This window comes from Zootoca vivipara, chromosome 1 (assembly GCF_965207765.1).
Source record: "Zootoca vivipara chromosome 1, rZooViv2.hap1.1, whole genome shotgun sequence".
In the NCBI taxonomy this organism is placed as follows: Eukaryota; Metazoa; Chordata; class Lepidosauria; order Squamata; family Lacertidae; genus Zootoca; species Zootoca vivipara.
The window spans coordinates 64,585,587-64,610,704 of NC_142582.1; the positions used below are offsets into that span (position 1 = coordinate 64,585,587).

The following is a 25,118-nucleotide window of genomic DNA, read 5'->3' on the forward strand; positions in this document are numbered from 1 at the left end:
TAAGACTCATGATCAGCTCCATGTTTGGAGTTTCTGACATCTTTTTCTTTCTCAGAAAGTAGTTGTGAGGAGGGGGGAAACATAATTTGGATTAGAATCATAGAGTTGGAAGTGACCTGAAAGTTCATCTAGTCCACCCTCTACTGATACAGGAAATATAGCATTTCAGTATTCCTGATAGGTTGCCATGCAACTAGTGCTAAAAAAAAAACCCTGTAATGAAAGGCACTCCACCACATTCATGGTGTGTAGTGTTTTGGCTCTCTACCAAAACACTTCCCAAAGTTAGGTATGGGCTTCAGCTCTTGTCAGGGTGGCAAAGGGTTACACTGCAACCCCTCCCCCAATGTCACAGCCTGCATCCAAATTGCACTCCTCCCCATTGCTGGTTTATTTGGTTGGGGGGGGGGAGAGAGAAGATATGGAGAACTCCAGATAGCGGAATTCCACATTGAAACTAGTTTGACCCCCAGGGGAGGGGAGAACTTGGCATTGTGGTTCAACAAAGCCAAGAAGGGGGAACCTCTGTGGCCTTCCAGGTGTTCTTAAGCTCCAGCTCCTCTCAGCATGACAATGGTCAGTGACGATGATGGGAATTCCCTACCCAAGCTCTCATCACTTTTACTCTTCAATTAGGAAAACTAAACCAGGTTTCCTGTTAAACTGACAATCCGCTCCACAATATATATATATATATATATATATATATATATATATATATATATATATATATATTTATTTCTGGGGGGTCAACAACCTTTTCATGATAAAGACTCTAATGTATTAAGGAATAAGTGGATAAAAGCAGCGCAAGATGTTTGACAATCCACCAGACCTCACATCCTAAAGCAGGTACCGGGGGGGGGGAGGAGTTGGGGCAGTTATTTTTCTTAAAGTTAATGTTTGCATAGTCTCTAAAAATATTTCAGAATTTCAGGTTTGTGTACTCAAAAAAGGCGACTTTTTACTGGACTATCATTGCAGTCATCAGAACGTAAATTCATATGTAGAGCATGGTCATGCAACATGCATCTCTTCGCAGAATATAATATCAGCTGCATGTTTGCAAAAGCTGTACATTTAAGTTCAGCATTATGTGCTCTGTTTTCTTTTATTTCCTGAGAGGTGTATTTTTGCACTAAAACAGTAAACAGTCTTCCCCCAGTGGTATTAGCAAGGTATTCAATTGTATTAGCAGAGGTTTCAGTGGCAGAGAATCCACTGGCAACTTAGAACTCCCCTCTGTCTGGGGGATATCATTAAAATATCTTCAGTGTTAATTGTGGATGCAATTATGATAGTATTTGCTTTCATTACAATGCAAATATTTTGAAATTGGATCATTGGTAATTGGAAAGGACATCTACAGTAGTGATGATATAATTTGCGAGTTAAGATCAACCTACTAGAAAGTGAAAATCATGCACACATAATGGTGAAACACCCGAATGGCAAATGCCTTCAATTACGGTATGTGGTAATCTTGAATGCAAGAGACCTTGAATGGACAACTGCACAATAGCAGCTGCATGTGTGCTTTCTCTACTGCAGGGGAGAAGTGCATATTTGAACAAGATAAACTACTTCACTAGCTTAGAAATGTTGCTAACGTCTACAGAAAATCTTGTACATGAAGAAGTAAGAAAAACTCCCTAATGTCAAAATAAGTGACTATTAGGGAATCAGCCTCATGGTATTTGTTTAGCAACAAGTGTTTCTTCAGTATTTGAATACACACTGTTATAAAGCTTCAGGATAGGTTGTGTGACCAAGAGTGATAATCTAAAAACAGGTAGGGACAATAGGAAATATTTCTACTTAATGCAGCTTCTATTGTTTTGAAGTCAGTTTTTTTAAAAAATGTCTGGTCTATCAATCAGATTGTTGTAGACTACAATCCTAAACATATCTACTTAAGAATGGTAAGTACTGCTGAACTCAGTGGGGCTTACTTCTGAGTAAGTATGCCTAGGACTATACTGTTAAAAACACATTTGAGCACTCCAAGGTAACAGCATGTTAGCAACTAATTCAAACATTATTTCAGTATCATTCATAAATTACTTTTGAATCCTTTGACTTAAGGAAGAGAAAATCCCACAAATCCTACTTTTGGTCAAAGCATAAGACCATAATTAATTCGGCATGTGCTTTTGAATTAAGAACACAGTGTTCTGAGCTTTTCTTTAAAAGCTTTTTTCAAAACATTGGAGGGATACTTTTGCAGAGCTTTATTAACTGGGTGGAGTTTGTTAAGATCTGTTACAAACGAGGAGATGTTAATTAAATATTGTTATTTCTTGCTGTCACTCAAGGGAGGTTAAGATTTATTTATGTACTGAAGGGAAAAATAGAAAGTGAAACAGATAATATATATATAGATATACATACACAGGAGCTGCCAGGAAGTAGACAGTCTGCTACAGTATGAATTTAATCAGCTGGAACTTGCAGGGGGGAGGGTGCAGGTAGGATTAAACTGCTGACGGGGGAGGATGCTGCTATTTTCTGACATTTTGGGGCTTATTTTTTGAATGTACCATCTTTTTAATGTACAAATGATTGACAGCATTTTCTCCAGCCCAAATTGCTGGTGTGTGAGGCCAATTCACACAATTAGTTGAGGTGATCGGTATCAAGCTCATCACTTGGTAAACTTGCCTGGCATCAGTTTCCTGGGATGAGGCAATTACCATGATTAAGTAGGCATATGCTGGGGTCAGCAGCTGTGGATGCAGCCCATAGCAGAGAGCAAAACACAAGCAAAGGAAGATGGGAGCCAAATGAGTAAGGAAATAACAGTGCCTGAAAATGGATGTACAGTATGCTCCTAAAGTTTGAGAGGTGCATACAAAAGGATAGGGGACCCTAGGATATCAAACTGCAATCATTTTAAGACATGGGCAAGAGGAGGCCTGTGTGGCAGAAATTGAAAGCAAAGTCTACCACTGCTATATCTCGCCCGTCCTGACATGAGGGCCTAGCTAGAATTCTCAGATTGATATGGCACAGTCCTCTCTGTTCTTCATAGGGAATTAGTGGCTTGACAGTGCCCTTCATGTCATAAATTGATACCTTAAATAAAAATAACTGAAGGGGGTTCACACATTGCCCTGGGAGAATGCCCTGGGAGAATGGCTGCAATGACGTCATTACTGTTCCTTTCCATGCTGCAAGGGCAATATGCCCACACCATGACTCTTCCCCACCCCAACATCCGTCCTTTGGAAAGTGGGTTTACAGTGGTTGTTGTTGTTGTTTAGTCGTTTAGTCGTGTCCGACTCTTCGTGACCCCATGGACCATAGCACGCCAGGCACTCCTGTCTTGCACTGCCTCCCGCAGTTTGGTCAAACTCATGTTCGTAGCTTCGAGAACACTGTCCAACCATCTTGTCCTCTGTCGTCCCCTTCTCCTAGTGTCCTCAATCTTCCCCAACATCAGGGTCTTTTCCAAGGATTCTTCTCTTCTCATGAGGTGGCCAAAGTATTGGAGCCTCAGCTTCACGATCTGTCCTTCCAGGGAGCACTCAGGGCTGATTTCCTTAAGAATGGATAGGTTTGATCTTCTTGCAGTCCATGGGACTCTCAAGAGTCTCCTCCAGCACCATAATTCAAAAGCATCAATTCTTCGGCGATCAGCCTTCTTTATGGTCCAGCTCTCACTTCCATACATCGCTACTAGGAAAACCATAGCTTTAACTATACGGTACTGTAAATGTAAACTGATATTTACTAAATAAATTTGACTGTGAAAATGTACAATAATTTTTTGGATCCTGCCTAAAGATCCTGCCTGATCTTTCCCACAAGCTAAATAGGTAATAATGATGACAGGTGGAGTTTTCTCTCCATTCTTTTCTGAGTTGCATAGACCATTCATTCTACAGGGCTTTTGGATGGAGCCTGGTTTGCTATGTAGCCTGCACTACAAATAATCATACATCTACTACTACAGTTTCTCGCTATGTAAAAGCATACAAAAGCAAATAAAACAGATTCTTGGAATTCAAACACATAAGGCAGGATCCAATCTTATGAGTAAGGACAGGACAAAAACATAAGTCTTTACAAGGAGCAACTGATAGTTGCTACTTTGTGTATAAATGTTGTTGTGCTAGTGCTGGGACCCAGCGCAAGAATCGAAGTTGCACAGTTAGCAGCGGTTATTCATACTTCTGCCTCAGTAGTTCCCTCCACTGCCCTGTCTGCAACATATTAAGTATATTTAAGCAGATGCAGAGTAGGCAACCCAATTCTGCTAGGTGGACATGTGTGTTTTTTGATCTGAGAGAGTATGTGCTGTTCTGTGTCCAGTTTTCCACATAATAATGATTGGTTAGGGGACTTCACCGACAAAGGGAGCAGACTTTTCCTAACTTGGCATAGTTAGGGGAAGCAGGACCGGTGCTAGGGCTTTTTGCGCCCTAGGCAAAACACCTTTTGGCACCCCCGGCACATGCGTCATGACGCATTGCTGACGCCCCTGCATCCCCTCCATAGGCGGGAGGAGCGCAAGCCAAAAGAAGAGCTCAGTGCCCTCCCGCCTATGGAGGGAACGCTGTGAGCTCCTCAGCGGCGGCTGCAGTGAGCGAGCGGCGGCACCGCCCGTAGCTGAAGCCTTCAGCTATGGGCACTGCTGCTGTTGACACTGCCGCTCACTCACTGCAGCCGCTGAGGAGCTCACAGCATCCCCGCCATAAGCGGGAGGGCGCTGAGCTCTTCTTTTGGCTCGCGCTCCTCCCGCCTATGGCGGGCATGCTGCGAGCTCCTCAGCGGCGGCTGCAGCGAGCGAGCAGCGGTGACAGCAGCAGCGCCCCTAGCTGAAGGCTTCAGCTACGGGCGCCGCCACCACCACCGCTTGCTCGTTGCAGCCGCTGAGGAGCTCACAGTGTTCCCTCAATAGGCGGGTGGGCGCTGAGCTCTTCTTTTGGCTCGCGGTCCTCTGGCCTATGGAGGGCATGCCTATGGAGGGCCATCGAGCCGGGCGGCAATGGCGTCTTCGGAGGCGCCTCCGGGGCTGCCTGGGGAAGAAGAAACGCTGTTTGCTGCTCTTGCCGCGTGGCTGACGGGGGGCACCGAGGAGGAGCAGGCAGATCGTGGCCCTCTTTCGTGACTGGGCGGGGGCCGGCCGGGCTCCGTCACATGTGGGCGCGTTGCCGGGCATGTCTTCCTGCTGCGTCTTGGAGAAGGGGCGCCGCCCAGAGGCGCCCGCTGCTTCTGATTGGCTGCAAGAGTCAGCCTCCAGGCAGCACCCCTCAATTCTGGTGCTCTAGGCAGCTGCCTAGTCTGCCTTTATGGACGCACCGGCCCTGAGGGGAAGCCATGTGAACTGTGGCTTGTCTCAATCATTTGGATCTTGTGTGCAGCCAACAGCCTGATTACTGTCCTATATTATTATATAGTGTCATACTTGGTATTTTATCGGGTAGCATTAGAAAAAGAAGATAGGTGTCTGCCCTGAGGAGCTTGCAATCTGACCCATCTCCCCTGAACAACTTTGTCAAGCATATACGAGGTATATCCCAGTTTACATTTAGTTTAATTTATCTAAACTAGTTTTATTCTGGATTTGCATATTGCACGGTTCTTGAATGTAGTAATAGAAGTTATAAACTCAGATGAATGTTGAAATTGTAATTTAGCATGTACTTATTTTGATTCAGTTATAGCAGTATCTCTAGGATAACACATGAGGAAGAAGGATGATAGTGGTGGATGTTGTTTTTTGAAATCCAAACAGAAACAGTAAGTTGGTAATTCCAAGAAGAATTACTCAGAGTTTGAAATCTGTATTCTACTAGAGAGCTAGAGATATATGCACAAGCGTGGTAGTAATTGCCAGCTTGTTTTCAAGATGTTTTAATAACACATTTGTTGCATATGGATGGTAAAAGGGTTGGACAGTTTATGCACAGAGTTTGACAAACTCATACAGTGACTATACTGTACTTCAATGTTTGTCATCTTTGGAAACTATTTCATTCATAGTTTTCAATGAAAATGAAAATGCAGCTGAAGATAAATGAAAAAAGAATTCTTTGGCACCGGAGAAAAAAGAGAGGGAGGAAACTGAGCAGTAGAGTCATGGCTTCCTTTAACAAATTGAAAACCACACCCCAAATTCATTTCTTTAGACAATCTTCTAGGGTTATTGTGTCATTATTATTACATACCTGCCAAGTCCGGGTCGTAAATACCCGGGATCGGCAGCGCGCGCATGACCGGAAGTTGCGTGACGCAACTTCTGGTGGCTGCTTCGCCCTTCTATGGGCACCAGAAAATGGCGGCGCCAGCGCCGGAAGTCGCTTCTGCACATGACCGGAAGCACGTAAAGCGACTTCCGGCGCTGGCGCCGCCATTTTCTGATGCCCATAGAAGGGCAAAGTGCCACCGGAAGTCACGTCACGCAACTTCCGGTCATGCGCGGAAGCGACTTCCGGCGCCGCCGGCGCCATTTTCTGGTGCCCATAGAAGGGCAAGTGGCACCAGAAAAATGGCCGGGTAACAATTGCATTCTCCTCCACAGTCATAGCTGCCAAGTATCCCGATTTAAGGGAAAATACCAGGAATTTCCGCTAAACGGGAGACCGCCGGGAAACGGTAAGAAAAAAGGGGTTTTCCCGGCGGATACGGGATACTTGGCAGCTATGCATTATTATGGTTCGCTCAGCTGAACATATTTAACCTAAGGTAATGGACTTCTAAGAAAGGCCACTCCAAGGAACTGAAGTGACCTAACAAAGTATAAAACCAGATTTGCTCACAGTGGAGAACTTTCACCCCTTTCAGTGGTGTGGAATGGAGCCCACTCATTAAAGACTAGCCAGAATACTAATAACCATCTCTCATTTGTGGTTTCTTTCAGATTCCTAATGCAATAAATCTGAATGCATGAAATACTTAAATTTTAAAACTGATAAGTTCAGAGAACCTGCTCTGTAGTTCTACATGAACTGCACAACAAAAAGCATTCATCCTGGTGTATTAATACATATTAGTCTTTGCATTGGTTTTTATTTATTTATCCTTTCAAACAGATATCTAGGTTTGTCTTACCAGAAGCACTGACAAAAATGTACATCTGTCTTCACATTTGCTGCAGGAAGACCACAGTGAATGTCATGATGAAACTTACAGGGAAGGTTCTTGAGCGCAAAAAAAGAGGCAACATGGTTGAGTGGGTTTTTAAACCATTTTTACTGTTATTTTCTCACATTGTCACTAAAATATTCTCTTTGTTATCTGAATGGGACATCTACTGGCTGGCTGAGCGTTCTTTACCTGATTGTGTGAAAAGTCTTGGTTAAATCTGTTAGGCCTTGGAGGCCCACTAACCTGCTAAGTGCTATAGAGCCTGAAAGACATTTTGTCCTTGGACTAACTTGTCCCTTTTGCTTACGGCTTTCTCTGATACAAACAACTATGGTATGTATGTGATATTACAATAAACTGTTATTTATGAGCTGAAGGTTTAAAAATTAAAATTGGAGCTTGCATTTGACTATGTAGTGAATCCTAGGGAACCATGGGAAGCTGCCTTATACGGAATCAGACCATTGGTGCAACTGGCTCAATATTGTCTATACCATGGTACGCAAACTAAGGCCCGGGGGCCAGATCCGGCCCTATCGCGTTCTAAATCCAGCCTGTGGATGGTCTGGGAATCAGTATGTTTTTACATGAGTAGAATGTTCTGATTCTGAGCCAGGGGTATGGATCTGCAGTGATGGTCACTGGTGAATGCTAGAGGAGAGTGGAATTCCTTTTTATAAATAGATAGATAAATAAATAAATTTAAAATGGCAAGACTAAAGGCAACTGTTTTGTTTTTAAGCTCTTCAATTTTCTCTCTCTGTCAAAGTACTTGTCCAAAAGTGTATACAGCTGGAAGAATTACGAAAGAGAAACCATTCCCATTTTAAAGATCAAAAAAGCATATTTGATTTTGATATAACCTTATGGAAATAAGCATCTTTTATCTTTTTCTGTTAAATGTCCTAAAACTCTTTTATTTTATTATTATTATTATTTGGCATAGTTCTTTTCAAAGAAGTAGTGGTGCTGAGCCTTTCATTTAATTGTAATAAAATGTTGCCCTAAAGAAAAAGAAAAAAATATGGATTTTTTTTTTACTGTTTCATACAGAAAAACATATAACTGTGTAATAGTGTTTTAACTATAGTTTGTATAGACCTCACATACATTTAAACTCTATGCAAATTTTTCCTACTGCAGGGCAAACAACTATGAGACATATCATGCAATGCAGTGAACTTATACCATAAATTTGATAATGATACCTGTGAGTTCATCATATTTCATACAAAAATTCTAAAGGATATGATGGGGAGACGAGAGTATGGTAGCATGATTGTACAATCTGAATGGCCATTTTCTTCCCAAAGATTTCATAATGCCGTTGCGTTGTATGGTTGCTCATGTTCTGTGACTAGGAAGAAAAACGGAGTAGTGGGAGTATTGGCACCAGAATTCAGTTCAACCAGTTTTGGTTATTTGGCAAAATAAATTAGGGCTGAACTAGATGCTACATTAAATGTGTGATTGCATGGAATGTGTCTAGGTTCCCCTCCTCCTTTTAAATAATATCTGTGGGGTGATCAGGACTGTGGTACATGGGTGGGGGTTAGCTGACACCCCACTATGGTCGCAACCAAAAAAGTCCTGCTAAAGCTGTAGTTTGCAGCAGGAGGGATGCAGAAGAGGTCCATGGCCTTCCATTGATAATGGAACTGCTTTTGTTGCTTAAACACCCTTTTTCAGACACATTGGTCACAATGCCTCTGTGATGCTGCCCCCCCCCCACGAGGTACATTAAATGCAATCTTGCATATTATCGGGTTTGTCTCTTTGATGGTGAAATAAATAGCTCCACTTTTCTTCCTTGGTAGTTTGTCCAAAGTACTTGTGTTCTGTTATGAAATGTGTGTGTTGCGCTTTTGATAAACATGAGTGGGTGGCCATCTTAAATGAACATGAAAAAAGCATTTGTTTGAGCTGCTTCGCAACACAAACATTTCACTAAGTGAGGGCTGACAATGCATCTTGGCTGCCAGCATGAAAGAAACGTTATGTTCAACTTCCTTTATTAGTTGGAGGTGCTTCTGTGTTGCATTTCATCTGATGATAAAGCTCCCAAAACTAAACCTGCTAAGCATGACAAAGCAGTTCATGTTAAGACGCGTAGTCTGTTAACACACACCAGTGTTCTCTGCCCTGGTACTCTCCAGATGTTGCTGGACTTCAGCTCCCATCACCCATGAAAATTGGCTATGCTGGCTGGGGTGGGGTGGGGTGGATATGAAGCCCACAAAATATCTGGAGGGAACCATATTTGACAGAATGTACAGGTATTTAATATGCTCACTTTCTTGAGCTCGTTTACTGTGACTTTCTTCTTTCATTCAAGCAATGGATGTGCCCAGTGCTTCTGTGTGTGTCAGCTATTGGCACATTCAGGTCCTGTACAGTTGTGTGTGGGGTGAGCCAAAACCATTGTACAGACATGAATAGGAACTCCTTTTTGTTGTACAGAACAAGGAGGAGGCTGAGAAAGCACTTTGCACTCCAGCATTGCCTAGCAGTTGTATCTGGGAAGTCCAGCCCCATTTGATAGAAATCTAATCGTCATGAAGAAGATTTAGCTAAAATTGAACATTCTCCCATCTGCATAAAAAACATATACTGAACTATGCAAACTATTTGCAACAAATTTGTGCAATCACTTACTGGGTATAAATGACAAAGGCACTGCTTAGCAGTATGGATTTCTTCCATATGATCATGCTTTTTAACTGGCCTAATCCTGCTGGGTTTTTTTTGTTTTGTTTTGTTTTTGCCTGAAGGTAAAGCAGAGAATAAGAGCTTCAGTGGGCAAGAAGTGTTTCACCCCTGAGGTGCAGTTGATTCTAGCTGTCAGTTTAAAGAGCATGTTCTTTAACCACAACCATATTTGGAGAGCTTCTTTTCCCTTAAAACTGTCTTCTTGTCTCTTTGAATGATGTCTCTCTAGAAGAATCTTTTAAAAATCTGCCTGCTGCTCTTTCAGGTGTCCTTTTGTGATAATTTTTATTGCTATATTTCACTGTGCATACTTGGTTTGTTATTTTACCAAATTCAGAGCTACATTTAATGACCATTATTCTCATAGGCAAGGTTGAGCAAATGTCACATTTGTTTGTTTTTATATAAAACCTATAACCAGGAATAGTCAATGTGGGGGTCCCCAGCTACTGTTGGACTTCCCTTCCCTTCAGCCTTAGCCAGCATGGCCAATGGTCATAACAAAGGTCATAACAAATGTATATAATCACTAGGTAAATCAGTTGCTACTTGGTTGAATTGCATCAAGGGCTGACTTATATAAAAGAACACAAGTCTGAGGGCTGCAGTTGTACAGTCCAGTCTTATAACAAACCCAATTTGGTATCTATTTCTGTTCCATGCCAGCATGACCCCCTAGCTCTGCATGACTGCTTTGCTACTGTTTGTGTGGTACCATGCCACTAACCACTGTTATACCAGCCTGATCCTGCCAGGCTGCTATGCTGAACTCTTAAATTACTGCTACTGTGCTATGTACACTGATGTAATATATGGATATTCGATAGAAACCACAGGACACTAAGTACTATGCTCAGGCAGGAGCTCATTGTTCTAATGCTGAATGAATGGATATAGATATTGCCTGGAAGAGCTTTTTATCCAGTGAAGGTTAAGCAACACAGTTAATTTACTATCTAAACAATTCTTACTTTAAAGCCAATGCTCATGTTGCATGTGGGGGATTGGCCCACATTTTTCTACTTATTTACTAAAATGACTGTGGTGTGTGTTTCAACATTTGACATTTATTAAGTCAAAATGTGCCTTCTGAATGCTAGCTTAGGCTAGTGGATATTGAATTACGCACACAATGCATTCACTCACATTACACAGTGTCCTACGACCCATTCTTGTAATTCCTTTAGCTGCCGATCTAACGCTAAATTCAGTGAAAGGTTTATGGGTAGATGTTTTGATGATTTGGGCTCGGTATCGCCATGTTTTAGATTTGGTTTCTCATGAAATCCTTGATACTTGATCCGTGGCTTTAGGTTGCTAGCTTGTGCTCTGTTTTCATGTTTCCCTTCTGAAGTTTATAGGTTGGTTTTTTACTCATGCATGCTTATTCACTTGATAACAGCACCATTAAGAGATGACTTGCAAGTGTGAATGAGTTGTTGCAGATAACACAGATGGAACTTTTGTATAACTTCAGAACTATGCTTTCCAGTATAGTTTGTTTACACATTCAACTGCAAGTCATCACATGCAGAGCATCAAATAAAGCACATGCATATGTGAATCTGCCCTAGTACTCACCAGGTGGCATGGGTATGTTGGTTCTTCATAATTCTGTTGCAGGCTCCTAGCCTCTGTTCTACAACACAATTAGAGCAGAGTTACGTCTTGATAGTGGCTGATGAGTTTTTGTTCATTCCCCTACAGGTGAAACTTGGAAAATTAGAATATGGTCAAAAACTGCATTTATTTCAGTAACGCAACTTAAAAGGTGAAACCAATATATGAGATAGATGCATGACATGCAAAGCAAGATATGTCAAGCCTTTAGTTGTTGTAATTGTAATTATTTGCCGTTATGCAGGCAGGGCCGATGCTAGGGCTTTTTGCGCCCTAGGCAAAACACCTTTTGGCGCCCCCGGCACATGCGTCATGACGCATTGCTGACGCCCCTGCGTCCCCTCCACTGGCGGGAGGAACGCAAGCCAAAAGAAGAGCTCAGCACCCTCCCGCCTATGGAGGGAACGCTGTGAGCTCCTCAGCGGCGGCTGCAGCGAACGAGCGGCGGCACCACCCGTAGCTGAAGCCTTCAGCTATGGGCACTGCTGCTGTTGACACCGTCGCTCGCTCACTGCAGCCGCTGAGGAGCTCACAGCGCCCCCTCCATAAGCAGGAGGGCGGTGAGCTCTTCTTTTGGCTCGCGTTCCTCCCGCCTATGGAGGGCATGCTGTGAGCTCCTCAGCGGCGGCTGCAGTGAGTGAGCGGCGGCGACGGCAGCCGCGCCCATAGCTGAAGGCTTCAGCTACGGGCGCTGCCACCACCACTGCCACCGGTCGCTAGTTGCAACCGCTGAGGAGCTCACAGTGTTCCCTCCATAGGCGGGTGGGCGCTGAGCTCTTCTTTTGGCTTGCGCTCCTCCCACCTATGGAGGGCATGCCTATGGAGGGCCATCAAGCCGGGCGGCGATGGCGTGTTCGGAGGCGCCTCCGGGGCTGCCTGGGGAAGAAGAAGCGCTGCTTACTGCTCTGGCCATGTGGCTGACGGGGGGCACCGAGGAGGAGCAGGCAGATCGTGGCCCTCTTTCGTGACCGGGCAGGGGCCAGCCGGGCTCCGTCACATGTGGGTGCATTGCTGGGCATGTCTTCCTGTTGCATCTCGGAGAAGGGGCGGCGCCCAGAGGCGCCCGATGCTTTTGATTGGCTGCAAGAGTCAGCCTCCAGGCAGCGCCCCTCAATTCTGGCGCTCTAGGCAGCTGCCTAGTCTGCCTTTATGGACGCACCGGCCCTGTATGCGGGTCAATTACCAAGGAGTGTGGTGGAGTCTCCTTCTTTGGAGGTCTTTAAGCAGAGGCTTGACAGGCATATGTCAAGAATGTTTTGATGGTGTTTCCTGCTTGGCAGGGGGTTGGACTGGATGGCCCTTGTGGTCTCTTCCAACTCTATGATTCTATCATATGTGCATCTGAAATAGGTCTTTAAGGGACTTCCAACATATCAAATCACATGTGATGTGGGAGATCCAGAATCAAATTCTCTGTTTTTATTAAAGTGGAGTGGTTCACTTTACATTAGAACAGCTACAATGTAGGTTAGGTGTTTGTAATAAACAATCAGGATCTTCGTGACTCCCTAAAATCATCTTTCTTATACAGATTATAATTGTTTCAGTGTTTTCTAGGTGGGAAACTGTTACCCACCTATGCACACAGTGGCAGCAACAGGAAATGCAACTCTCCAAAAGCACTCTTTGGGCTGCAATCCTATATCCACTTAGCTGAGAAGAGTAAGCCTTATTGAAATAAGTGGGACTTCCATCTGAGTCGCCATATTTAGGATTATGTGCTCTTTCTTCATTCTGCTTTTGACTTCTGTTGCATTGGCTTGCCTTGCTCTCCCCTAACAACGTAACATGGTTCTGGTCTTCTTTGTAGTTCCCGTATGAAATTATTTCCCTAGAAATATTTCCCGAACTCGCTTATGTGACCAAATGCAATGAATTCTTTATGAACAAAGTGGTGCAGAGAAGAAGACCACATCTTGGATAATTCATTGTGTTCCTATAAAAAGGTCTTTATTACTTTGTGCAGTAGTGCAGTCACCTGGCAGTGGGTCATTAGTGTTTTAGTCTTCTTTCCTTCACAACAATGCACAACATGCTAATTAGAGGGTTCTGAAAGCTAAGCAACCTGTTTTAAAATCAGACATTTTAATTTGCAGCTATAATGGCTATATTATAATAACGGGCTTTGCAAGAGAAAAAAAGGGCACTTCTCATGTTCCAGTAGCGAGGCCCAGTGTAACAGAGGCCAACAAAATTAAAAACCTCATAATATGACCTTTGCTTGGGATAAAAGGCTGTTTCATAACAATTTCCTTTTGTTCTTTGTTTAAGTCATTACTCCAAAAGGAGACTCCGATTAATCTAAGTAAATGCATCATTACAGCCCTAATCCATGTCCTTCTGTCAGTGTCTGTTTTAATTAAATAAGAAACACTAGGAGAAAGATATCACACACAAAACTGTGATTGGAGGAAGAGAGGCTTGGTTGATCAGGGTAAGATTAAAAAAGGCTTTACAGTTTTGTCCACTTACATAGCTCCAGAAGCTCTACTGTTGCAGGTTAAGAGAGGAAAACTTGCAGAACAGTTTAACATGGTGCCCCTTCTTGCTGTATCAAGACAAGTAGGTTTCCTGAGAATCTGGTTATTCCTTTCATTACATCAATAAATTAACAGGGAAAGTGTGTTAACGACACACACTCATCTCCTAGAGTGTATGTGACCTGCCTAAATAATTTGAAACTATTTGTGTTCTCATAATTTGATGTACTGTAAAAAAAAGATGATTTGCTTAAAGAATATACAGACTTGTGGTGTCAATTTATTTAGCCTATTTTTAAATGAATGTTCAAATATTTGATTTTTTACAAACAAAAACTACTTTGATATACTTTAAGATTCTGAAATATTTTTTGGAATGTAGGAATGCAATTATTTTAAAGCCAAGGAATACTGCCTTTAATAAACTTTCTATACAATTAATGCATTTAATCTGGTTAATATTGCTTGAGCTATGCATTTGTAGAAACTCTTCCTTGAGGTAGTGTTTTTAAATCCCTCTGGTGAGAGCTTCCTCCCGTATCCAGGCCATAATATTTGATGTAATGAAAAGAGAAAGTGTACAGTGCTGAGATTAATTAATTTAGCCTAACAAGATGAAGATAGATGAAGCAAAGCAAGGCTTGCATAAATCAAGATGTCTTGTTTACAATTTAATACTTCCTGATAGTGTATATTTTCTTTTTCAATTTACAAAAGAAAAGTACCTGACTTTAAAAAATGTGCACAATATGCAGTACTCTGATAAAAACAGAGACATGTATGTATAGAAGAGCAAATTAAGTACAAAAACCCCAAACCTTTTATGAGAGGGCCTATGGACTGCAATTCCCATTATTCCCAGTCAACCTCTTTGAATATTTGTTAGATACAGTACTGTATGTGAATATATGGCTATATTTTTAAAAAGCAGGAAGAGTCATTCAGCTGCAAACATTGGTTTTTTTCTGTTCCTTTACAAAATATTTCTGTTCCATTAAAAATACTACCTTCATTCTCCTTAAATCCCTTAAATCACTCGCCCATCTTTTCATACACCCTCTCCTTTCACATTCAGCTAGCTCTCACATTTAACCCTTCTGTGTTTGTGTTGCCTCCTCTAACATTATTTATTTTGCCTTTTTATGTACTTCACAAATGTCCATGTTTCTGCTTCACTAAACTTCTGAAGATTTCAAAATTATATTTCATATAAACTTCAGGCACTTAACTTCTACAGGTAGCCCTAGGCACCTTCTTCCACTGTACATTTTTGCAGACTACAGTGGTACCTCGGTTTAAGTACACAATTGGTTCCAGGGAGCCGTTCACTCCCCAAAAAGTACTTAAACGGAGTGGCGATAGCGCGCGTGCACGAAGCGCCGATAGAGCGCTTCTGCGCATGCCGTGCAGATCGCTTCTGTGCACGCGCGTGCCATGGAACCTGGAAGTAAACACTTCCGGGTCCGCGGAGTACTCAAACCGAAAGTACTCAAACTGCAGTGGACTTAAACCGAGGTATGATTGTATAATGATACAGGAGTAGATGGTATCCAAATCTAGTCCTACTCAAGAGTTAACCCATTGAAAGTAATGAACCTAAGTTAGTTGTGTGCATTAACTTCAGTGGGTCCACTCTCATTAGGACTAGGGTTGAATACCATCTAGGAAGTGTTTGTGTGTCTAAATAAATATGCTCAACAGTGATCAAACATTTCACCTGGGTGTCAGGATCCCTTTCCGTACAACTGTGACTTACATTTCAGTATACTGTATTGCTATGCCTCCACTTCCCTGTCATCTGTGGCCAGCTTTGTCCTATCATTTAAGTGACAAAGAAGAATCCTGCTGAGTCGGGCTAATGGCCTAGCTAGTCCAGCATGCTGTTCTCAAAATGGCCAGCCAAATGCTGAAGGATGCCCACAAGCAGAACCTGAGCATAGCCGTACTCTCCCCACTTGTGATTCCTAACAGCTGGCATTCTGAGGCATACTGCCTGTGAAGTGGAGGTACAACATAGCTATTGTGGATGGTAGCCATTGATAGCCTTATCCCAGGGGTCAGCAAACTTTTTCAGCAGCGGGCTGGTCCACTGTTCCTCTGACCTTGTAGGGGACCATATTTTTTTGGGGGGGGGAATAAATGAATTCCTATGCCCCACAAATAACCCAGAGATGCATTTTAAATAAAAATGACACATTCTACTCATGTAGAAACACACTGATTCCCTGACCGTCCGCGAGCCAGATTTAGAAGGCGATTGGGCCGCATCTGGCCCCTGGGCCTTAGTTTGTCTACCCATGCCTTATCCTTTCCAACCTTATGCCCTCCAGCAAGATTGGAGAGATCCCAGTCATGCTGCAGAGGGCTTGGCTGGCCAGCTGTTGGGGGAGGAGGAGCTCTTCTCTCCCTAATAGGTCTCATATTAGAGCAGCTGTGAAGTGGGAGAAAGTATGCAAATGCCCAAAACTGTTTTTGTTATTGGCATAGATTGGCAACCTCAACAGCTGAAAAGAAGAGGTTGGGGAGATCATTAAAACTCACAGAGTAAAATAAACACTGATGTGTTCAACACATTAAAAGTGTGTCCTCCATATTCCACATAGGTTTGATGTCCCCCATAATGGGTCTACAAAAGCTGACATTTTATTGATCCAAGAGAAGGCTAAGGAAGTGTCCTCCTTCATTACAGTAGCCTGGCAAGAAGTGATATTTAGCATAAATGTAGACCTCTTCAGATGGTATTCCTGTGTCTGATTTTTTTTTAAGATGGGGGGGGGGCAAATCCCTGCAACTGCTTCGAAGGATTTCAATAAATAGGACTTTTTACCCAAACAATTGCCTTTTATATTACTTTTAAACAAAACTACTAGTCCATCAAGAGTTTCAAAAGGAAAAACAATTCTCCGGAGTGCTGGTATGGCAGCACAGACCAATCATTATGGCACCCATTCTCTAGTCCTTTATTTTTCAAGTTCTCAACAATAGGTTGTTGATTCAATGGACAAGACCAGAACAATTAAGTTCTCTGTTTAGCAGCAGTGCAGCATTTTAATGCCCTCCTCTAATAATGGTCCCATTATTGTTATTCTAAGACTGGGCCTCAGGAGGAGGAATATTTGCTGGAGGTACGTCATTATTTTGCAAATTTCGATTAGCTCATCATGTTGTCTGTACTGTGAAAATCGTAGCTAATTAGAGCAGTGAGTTAGACTACCAGCTTTTGAGCTTATGAGTTAAAAGGTAGCATACTTGATAGTCCAATGATGTGAAAAAGGTGGTTAAAAGGAGGATTAGAGCTGTTGCCTTAGTAACTCTAACTTCCATCTGTGAGGGAACAATGGACTTGTGTTTCTCCCCCACCTTGGTGTAAAAATTGGTTTTGTTTTGAAAGGACAGGGCTCTTTATATGACAATCTGGAATTCAGCCTGAGTGTAGTTTTAATTGTTAGAAGAGACCATTGAGGGATAGGCAGGGTGAAAGGTCATGGTGAGCTCAAGGACATGAAAGGTGGTTGTCTCATGTAACAATAGCAGATTGTTTTGTCTTATTATTTCTAGCCAACCACTAAGTCAGGTGATGGAACAAATACCTCCAGATTAGTCAGGTGAAACAGGAAAGAGAGATAATGTACCTTGCAGAGAACAAAAGATAACTATAGTTCAATTTTATTAAACAGAGTTGGATTTATTTGTGTCTACCATCTGGAAAATAAATAAAAAAGCTTGTTTACTAACTTGCCATTCCCTGTGTGCTTTTCTACGGCACCACCTCTGTAGGCCATCACATCTCTGGGAAGTACTCCAATGTGTTAGAAAATGTTATTTAAGCTTTCTTCCCATGAAGAAAAACCCCCAGGAGTATCAGTGATGTGATGCTTAACAATAAATTTAGCTGCTGTGCTTTCTCACATTATTGGCTTTTTAAAAAGCTTTTCCTTCAAACACACAAAGAATAATATTCACTATAAATATGAAGGAAATTTGCTTCACACTTTACGGCATTTCATTATCTGCAGCACATCTTATGGAAAGTTTACTATAAATGCTTTTAAGAGCTGCTGCTACAAAGCGCTTTACTCCCATGTAAAAATATTACATTTGCTACTTATTCTGTGCAAAGATGAGGTCAAGCCTCTTTGTGCTAGGCCTGATCTTGAAGAGGTTCTGCCTTTTGTCTGTGGGGAACGTAAAGGTACTTCAGGGCTGTTTAATAAAACAGCTCTAGCGTGCTTTTCGCAGGGAAATCATTTTTGTTAAAGTGAAAAGCCTGCAATCTCTTGGATTTTGCCCAGGGCTCCCTAAACCTAACACATCACTTTAAAAAAAAGAATAGGCAAGATAGAAAGGTTGTTATTTTCCTTTATTCTCTTTTCTTTAACACAACACCTTAGCTATCCTAGTTTTATTTCCTTTCATTTTATTCCAACCAAAGCAAAATCCACCACCCCCTTCCACTAAAATACCAAGATTTCAAGCTTCTTTCCTATGACACTGTCAGTCAACAAACATTACTCCTTCCTATTTTCTAGTTTTCTTTCTTTCTCATAATACAAATTCTCCATGATCTGTTGTAATTATCCGATAAATTACTTTTTTAGTACTGGCCATTCATTACTATAGTTAGGTGGGGGAGAAGGGGGGAAACCTTAATAATTTCTAGGTTTTCCCCTTTCAATAATCCTGGCCTCACTTGAACTGTAAAAAAGCGATTCAGGATGCCTGCCTGTTATCTTCTTGCTCCTAGCCACATTTACTGTCACTCTCTCTGTCTGACAACACAGATGGACAGTCTTGCATAAACTGATAACTGATAATTTTGCAGCTAACTAGTCATATGGTGAAGTCAGTCACACTTACTCTGCTCTTGGAGAGTATTACTAATTCTCACTACTCTGGCTCATGGGGCAAAAACTGGTGGTTTTCCCACGAGGTGATTGACTGCTCATGTGAGTAGATGCCAATAGTTGCTTGAACTTGGAACACTGGTTTAATGTGTAAGTACTTTCTATATTATTTACTATTATTTACTCAAGACTTGGTTTAGGGGCCTTTAATTTTAACGTTCTTAAACCACATCCCTTAATAACCTAGTTTGTTTTGGTTTTGTTCTTTTACTTTTTTTAACGCATGGGTGAGAAAGTGCACATTCAGTTCAGGATTAAATGCAAAGTAATACAAAGGGTTAACCAGAAGAGAATTGCAAATGAACTGATCTAGAAAGTTGATTATTAATCCAGCAAGAGAAAAATATCCATCCAGTAAGCAAGAATTAGTACCCAAAGAGCTGATAATACTGTTCAGCCTGTCGGTGTGGAATGGCAGAGTCAGGTAAGAACAGACATCTTATTACAGAGATTAAACATTTTCCTTAAGGGAACATCTAATTTTAAACTATTTTTTCAAAAAAAACCCCAGATATAATGTTAAGCATAGCATAATCCACCTTCTCCTCTATGTAAAAAAATACATTTAAGGGCAGATTTGGCAATAACTTTGCTTTATATTGCTAGTTTGTAAGCTACCTTTGAAAGCCTGGGTTGGGTTGCGGTTAAGAATAAAGGTAGATTAGAAAAACTAAAACAAGCTTTAATGCGGTGTTAAACATAATAATCCTTCATAGTGACAACTTGAAAAATTACATAATTTCTCTTCCAGTGCAAAAGCTCTGGAGAACTGAAAAGCAGGAGTAATATAATAATAAGATTTTGAATATAAGAGTTTCCACATTAAGACAGCCACCAATTGTGAAAATAAGGGTGTCATGGAGATGGTGCTCATCGTGATATCTACTAACCTCTCTTGATAAAATTCATTTTTATGTCCCAGAGTTAAGTAGAAGGAGAGGAAAAGCAACAGGACAGACACAAAGAGACAGCAATGACACGTATATTAAGGAGGAAACCTCAGCAAACCACAGCTTTATCTTGTTTGAAAAGAATAATTATTAGCCAGCCTTTCTGAAGAAGGACATCTTCACAGAATGATTGTCAGATGTCCCATCTTCCAGTTATCGGCGGCTGCATTTTGTGCACTCTTCCAGTCAGTCATTAGACACAAACAAATTGATATCCCTTTTAAGCAAACAAGCCTGATCCTCAGGGAACAGCACGAGTGCAAGGCCCTTTTCAGTTAATCCAGCTTGTTCCACCAGAACACTCTTTTGGCATGAGGATCTTTGTATGCAGCAGTCAGTGTATTATCTCTGGGCTATATTAGGGTCATGTCTGATGTTGAAGATTTCCTCTTTGCATACTGAAGATATATGCAGAGAAGCAGGCAGAAATCCAGCACACATGCATTTCTACCACCATAGGAACACCTGAGCAGGAGGTACTTGAACTGAGGTGGAGGCACTCATAGGAATGATATTCGTGCCTCACCATTTCAGCATTACAGAGACGTGCACCCGGTGATTCCCCACCTTCACCTCTCCTGCAAGTGGGTTTTCACATAATGAACAGGGAAATGTAACACTGTAGCCTCTGCTAATGTGTCTGAAACACACTGTACTATTATTTTATATTAAGGTTGTCACTCTGTGAAAGAACTGCTGATTAATTCATTGTATCTACATAGAATTCTGTAACAATAAAATTATAATTCTGAAGCAGGGTGTGGGGGAAAGGATTGTTCCTTTGATTTTGGGTGGCATGTGTTTATTGTAAGGCCATAGCTCAATGGTAGTGCATCTGTTTAGCGTGCAGAAGCAGTGTTAGAAACTGAGATATGAAAGCTAGGAGCTAAATGGCACCTTAAACCCAGGTTATGGGCACAACAGGGGAATGTATAGGCATGCATTTTTATAATTAAGAATACAAAGCTGAAAAGGAATGAACTGCAGCTAAAATATTATGTTCATTTTTCACATGGCCTAGTTCTTCCCCTGCCCACCCCCCTAATATTCTTAAGAGGGTCTCTTCTCTAGTCTTCAGAGTAGCTGGAAGTGGGGAGGCAGAAAAAGTCCCTCCTTTCCTTCCACTCTACAGTTTTAATCCGAAATCTAAGGCACAGTATTGCGCCCAGAGCTCAGAAACTGCTTGCGCTAATGAAATTCCCTGTCGCAAAATGCACCTAAAACACCCGGGTTCAGTCCCTGGTGTCTCCAGGTAGAGCTGGGAATACTACCTGTCTGAAACCCTGGCAAGCCACTGCTAGTCAGTGTAGACAGTACTGGGTTAGGTGGACCAATGGTCTGACTTGGTAAAGGGCAGCTTCTTATATTGGAGCAGGCAAAATCTTAGAAGTGGCATTCCCTTGCGAGGGGAGGAGGAGGGGTAGGCCTCTTCTAAAATGGCTTATGTCATCCACAGGTTTGGGAAGTAATGTATGAGTTTAAAAATTGCAGCTATTGAATATATTTGCAGCTATTGGATATAACCAAAGAATTGTATGGCTGTGGTAAATTAAAGGAGTGATATCACAACTGCAGAAATCCGATGCTGTTGGCTGAATCCTTGTGAATCACAATTCACAGTGACACTTCACCATATGGCACTTCTCCCTAGGGAGGGAGTATAGCTCAGCAGTAGAGAATCTGTATTATATGCAGAAGGTCCCATGTTCAGTCACTGGCATCTGCAGGTAGAACCAGGAATGTCCCTTTCCATAACCCTGGAGAGCTGTTGCCAGTCAGTGTAGACAGCATTGACCCAGATGGATCAATGTTCTGACTTGGTATAAAGCAGCTTCTTATGCTCCGTTGTAATCCTGGATCTCGGGTGGTGCTGAGGAATCATGAAGGGGGGAAATGCAGATCGTAATCCACATGGGTGGAATATGCACCCCCGATCACATAGCACATTCTGCAATCAGTATGGAGGCATGCATGTGACTGAGATGTCCTCCCATGTCCCCTGTCCTGAATAGAGTTCAACAGATGTGGTTAGTGTATAAAATGACCCTAAATCACTTAGTACTCATGAGTTTTTCCATGCATACAAGCCATGCTTGCTGCTTTATATTTTAATTTAATTGAAGGGAATCAGAATTGCAACATGCTTCTACTGCACAAACTCTATGGTTAAGGCATTCCACAGTGACCAAAAGTGCATTTAACGACCATTTGCTGATGTTTTAGCGAAGCCTCCTTATTGTGAAGAGGGACCTAGCCACTGTTTTGCATGCTGCAGTATTTACTTAACTTGAGTATTATACTGCACTGTACATAAGGTTACCCTTTTTGGTTGACTAGAAGCTGCAGCTGGTCCAGAATGCATCAACACAGCTTTTTGTCTGTTACTGGTTGCAGGAAGCATGTGACACCAGTTTTATGTTAGCTGCATTATTTACCATTTTGCTTCTGTAAAGGAAGCATACATATGTGAAACTTCTTAACAATTAAGGCAAAACTAAGTTGTATAATATTGTGTGATCTCAACAGAGATCAAAGTAGCTAGCTCATCCATCACCCATCCAAAATAACTTTGTTTTAACGGCTGGCTAAAAAAAAGGGGGGCTATATCCACGGACCTGGGGGAGTTCTTATAAATGAATAAATAAGTAACTTAAAAACCAGTTAAGAAAGTTTAAGAAATCTACATCATTATACTTACTATTCCATTCTGCAACTTTCCAAGAAATAAGATTTAGTTAGCAATAGCTTGGCAGTAACACAGTCTCCCCACTCCAAACAGAAAAGGGTACAGACTTTGTCCTTTAGTAGTCCAGGGATGTGCAAGATGGCTATTGCTGTATTAGCAATGAGTACATGGTCTTATGTAGGAAATCTTGCAGAGTCAGATCAAGGTCCAACTAGCCCAGCACTCCTTGCAAGAATCCCTTCAACCAGCAGGCAGGAGGTTAGCTCAGCTGGAGTGACCAGGTGCCTCCTGAGATTAGATTGGCTGTAACGAGGAGTAGAATGGTTCTGGTGATGAACTCTGTAAACTGTTTTGAGGGCAATATGGTGGTAAAGCAGCTATGCATTTAAATATAAGAAATACATTGAAGGAACATGTGAACCGGTTCTTTTGATTTTAAGACTGCTGGTCAGGTATGGTTTCCTTTCTGTATTGTATGCATGGTTTTAAGTGTGTATATAATAACACTGTCTGAAAGTTTTTCTGTGAAAGAGGCTTCTGTTTTTTCTGCCTTGTTCACAAGGTGCTATATAATTTATTTAAAATTTAAGTGGGTGGGCATGGCATTGAGCGTACTATATTCTTGTGAAGTGGCCAGGAAACATTAAACATTTCTGCAGCATTTCAGCCTGCATTTTCTGATCTGACGAAGTCCCATGGGAGGAGCTACCTACCCTGTTTCTCATATTTTAAGACATACCCATAAAATAAGCCATAGCAGGATTTTTAAGCATTCAAGGAATATAAGCCATACCCCGAAAATAAGACATAGTGATAGGCGCAGCAGCAATGCCGGCCGCGGCAGGAGGAGGAGGAAAAAAATAAGACATCCCTTGAAAATAAGCCATAGTGTGTTTTTTTGAGGAAAAAATAAATATAAGACGTGTCTTATAATATGAGAAACACGGTAATGACACCTCCACCTGGCCTTAAATTGAATTGTGGCAAGCCGGGCAAGCTTGCCTCTGAATGCTTGAGAGCTGTATGATTGTGGGGGTTTCCTTTCTTTTTTGAGGGAGAAGTCCTTTTACATTTAATTTAATTACATTTAACCTGGACACATGTCTTCCTTCCCTCACTCCCTTTCTGAATAGAAGCTGCAAAGAATGGCGGTGGCTGATGCCTTTCCTCCCATTGAATGGGAGGCTGATGTATCATTTTGAGGTCCGGCCTTTTCTTCCTGCTAGCTGTAGCAGTAGTATTGTGCTATGGCACACCCCATGGTAGCCATTTTGTGACCGGAACCTAAGACACTTCCTCACAATTTCAAGCCATTGGCTCAAAAGGTTTGGTGATCCCTGCTCTAGGGGCTGCCTTTGGAGGCTTCCGCCTTACACTGACATCTCATTTCAGCATTACATTTTAAATAATATTTTAAACCAGGTTATTTTTTATTTAAAAAAAACAATTAGTGCAACTGATTTTTTTTAATTAAAAAGCTTTTTAAATAAAAACAATGTTTTTAATTAAAAACCCAATTTTTATCAACCCTGATTCAGCAGGCATATTATAAGTTGTTTGTGAAATGTTAATATAATACATCACTAACTAGAACTTCCATATAACTATTGGGCTTTTAAGCATTTCTCTCTCTCTCTCATACATCATTTGATCCTGCACTAATAAATCTAGGCTAGTTTGGTTGCAAGAATCAGTAATCCATTTAACATCCACTATAAATTTCACTTTATTAGCACAAGGTTAATGGGCCAATTACAACCTTCATCTCCTAGGGAAAGGGAAATGAAAAGAATCAGGCATATTATTCCAAAAACACATCTTAACACAAAACCATAAACATTTTAGTGTAAATGAACCACAGTTCTGATAAAGAAGTATGCTTATTAGAAATGTATAAAAATGAAACCAAACTGATAAACCGGCCTCTGTGTTCAGTGACTAGTTAACCTATTTATCTCGAACAGACACGGTGCCTGGGTTCCTACCAGGTAGCCCACTGGGATAGTGACCCAGAATTGGAAGATTCCTGTTATAAATAATGAGCTCTTTCTAGAAATAAACAAACTCCAGCATGAATCTATAAACTATTGTATGAATATTACTTTAAAGAAAAACAAGTAATGAAAATTCCTGTTAAATGGAGTCAAGATTGATATATGTTGTCTTCTTTTGCCACACGGAAATGTATTTGGTTTTGTGGCATTTGTTTCTTCTTATAGTCAAAGATTAGATTAAAGGTAAAGGTAAAGGGGCCCCTGACCATCAGGTCCAGTCGTGTCCGACTCTGGGGTTGCGGCGCTCATTTCGCTCTATAGGCTGAGGGAGCCAGCTTCCGGGTCATGTGGCCAGCATAACAAAGCTGCTCCTGGCGAACCAGAGCAGCGCACGGAAACGCCGTGTACCTTCCCGCCGGAGCGGTTCCTATTTATCTACTTGCACTTTGATGTGCTTTCGAACTGCTAGGTGGGCAGGAGCTAGGACCGAGCAACGGGAGCTCACCCCGTTGCAGGGATTCGAACCGCCGACCTTTTGATCAGCAAGCCCTAGACTCTGTGGTTTAACCCACAGCGCCACCTGGGTCCCTTCTGTTTTAAAATGAGATGATACATTACTCCTAACATTCTCACTGTAATGATTGGTTCATACAGTCCTGTCCTCTGGAACGTAAAAATAAAAA

The 25,118-nt window shown here is 41.7% G+C and overlaps 1 protein-coding gene across 32 annotated transcripts in view; it reads left to right on the forward strand.

The window, feature by feature from the left end:
- The window catches only part of SOX6 (SRY-box transcription factor 6), a 399,510-nt gene that overhangs the window by 100,458 nt on the left and 273,934 nt on the right, over positions 1–25,118 (forward strand). For 4 of the 32 annotated variants that reach the window (XM_035120043.3, XM_035119924.3, XM_035119915.3 and 1 more), the window contains exon 1: positions 19,143–19,229. The exons of 26 other annotated variants lie outside the window; for them this stretch is intronic. The gene's annotated coding sequence lies outside the window, so the exon portion shown is untranslated. Of the gene's footprint in view, positions 1–18,755; positions 18,896–19,142; positions 19,230–25,118 lie in introns of those variants that run through there. 2 more of the 32 variants (XM_035120034.3, XM_088653515.1) reach the window with 1 other exon arrangement.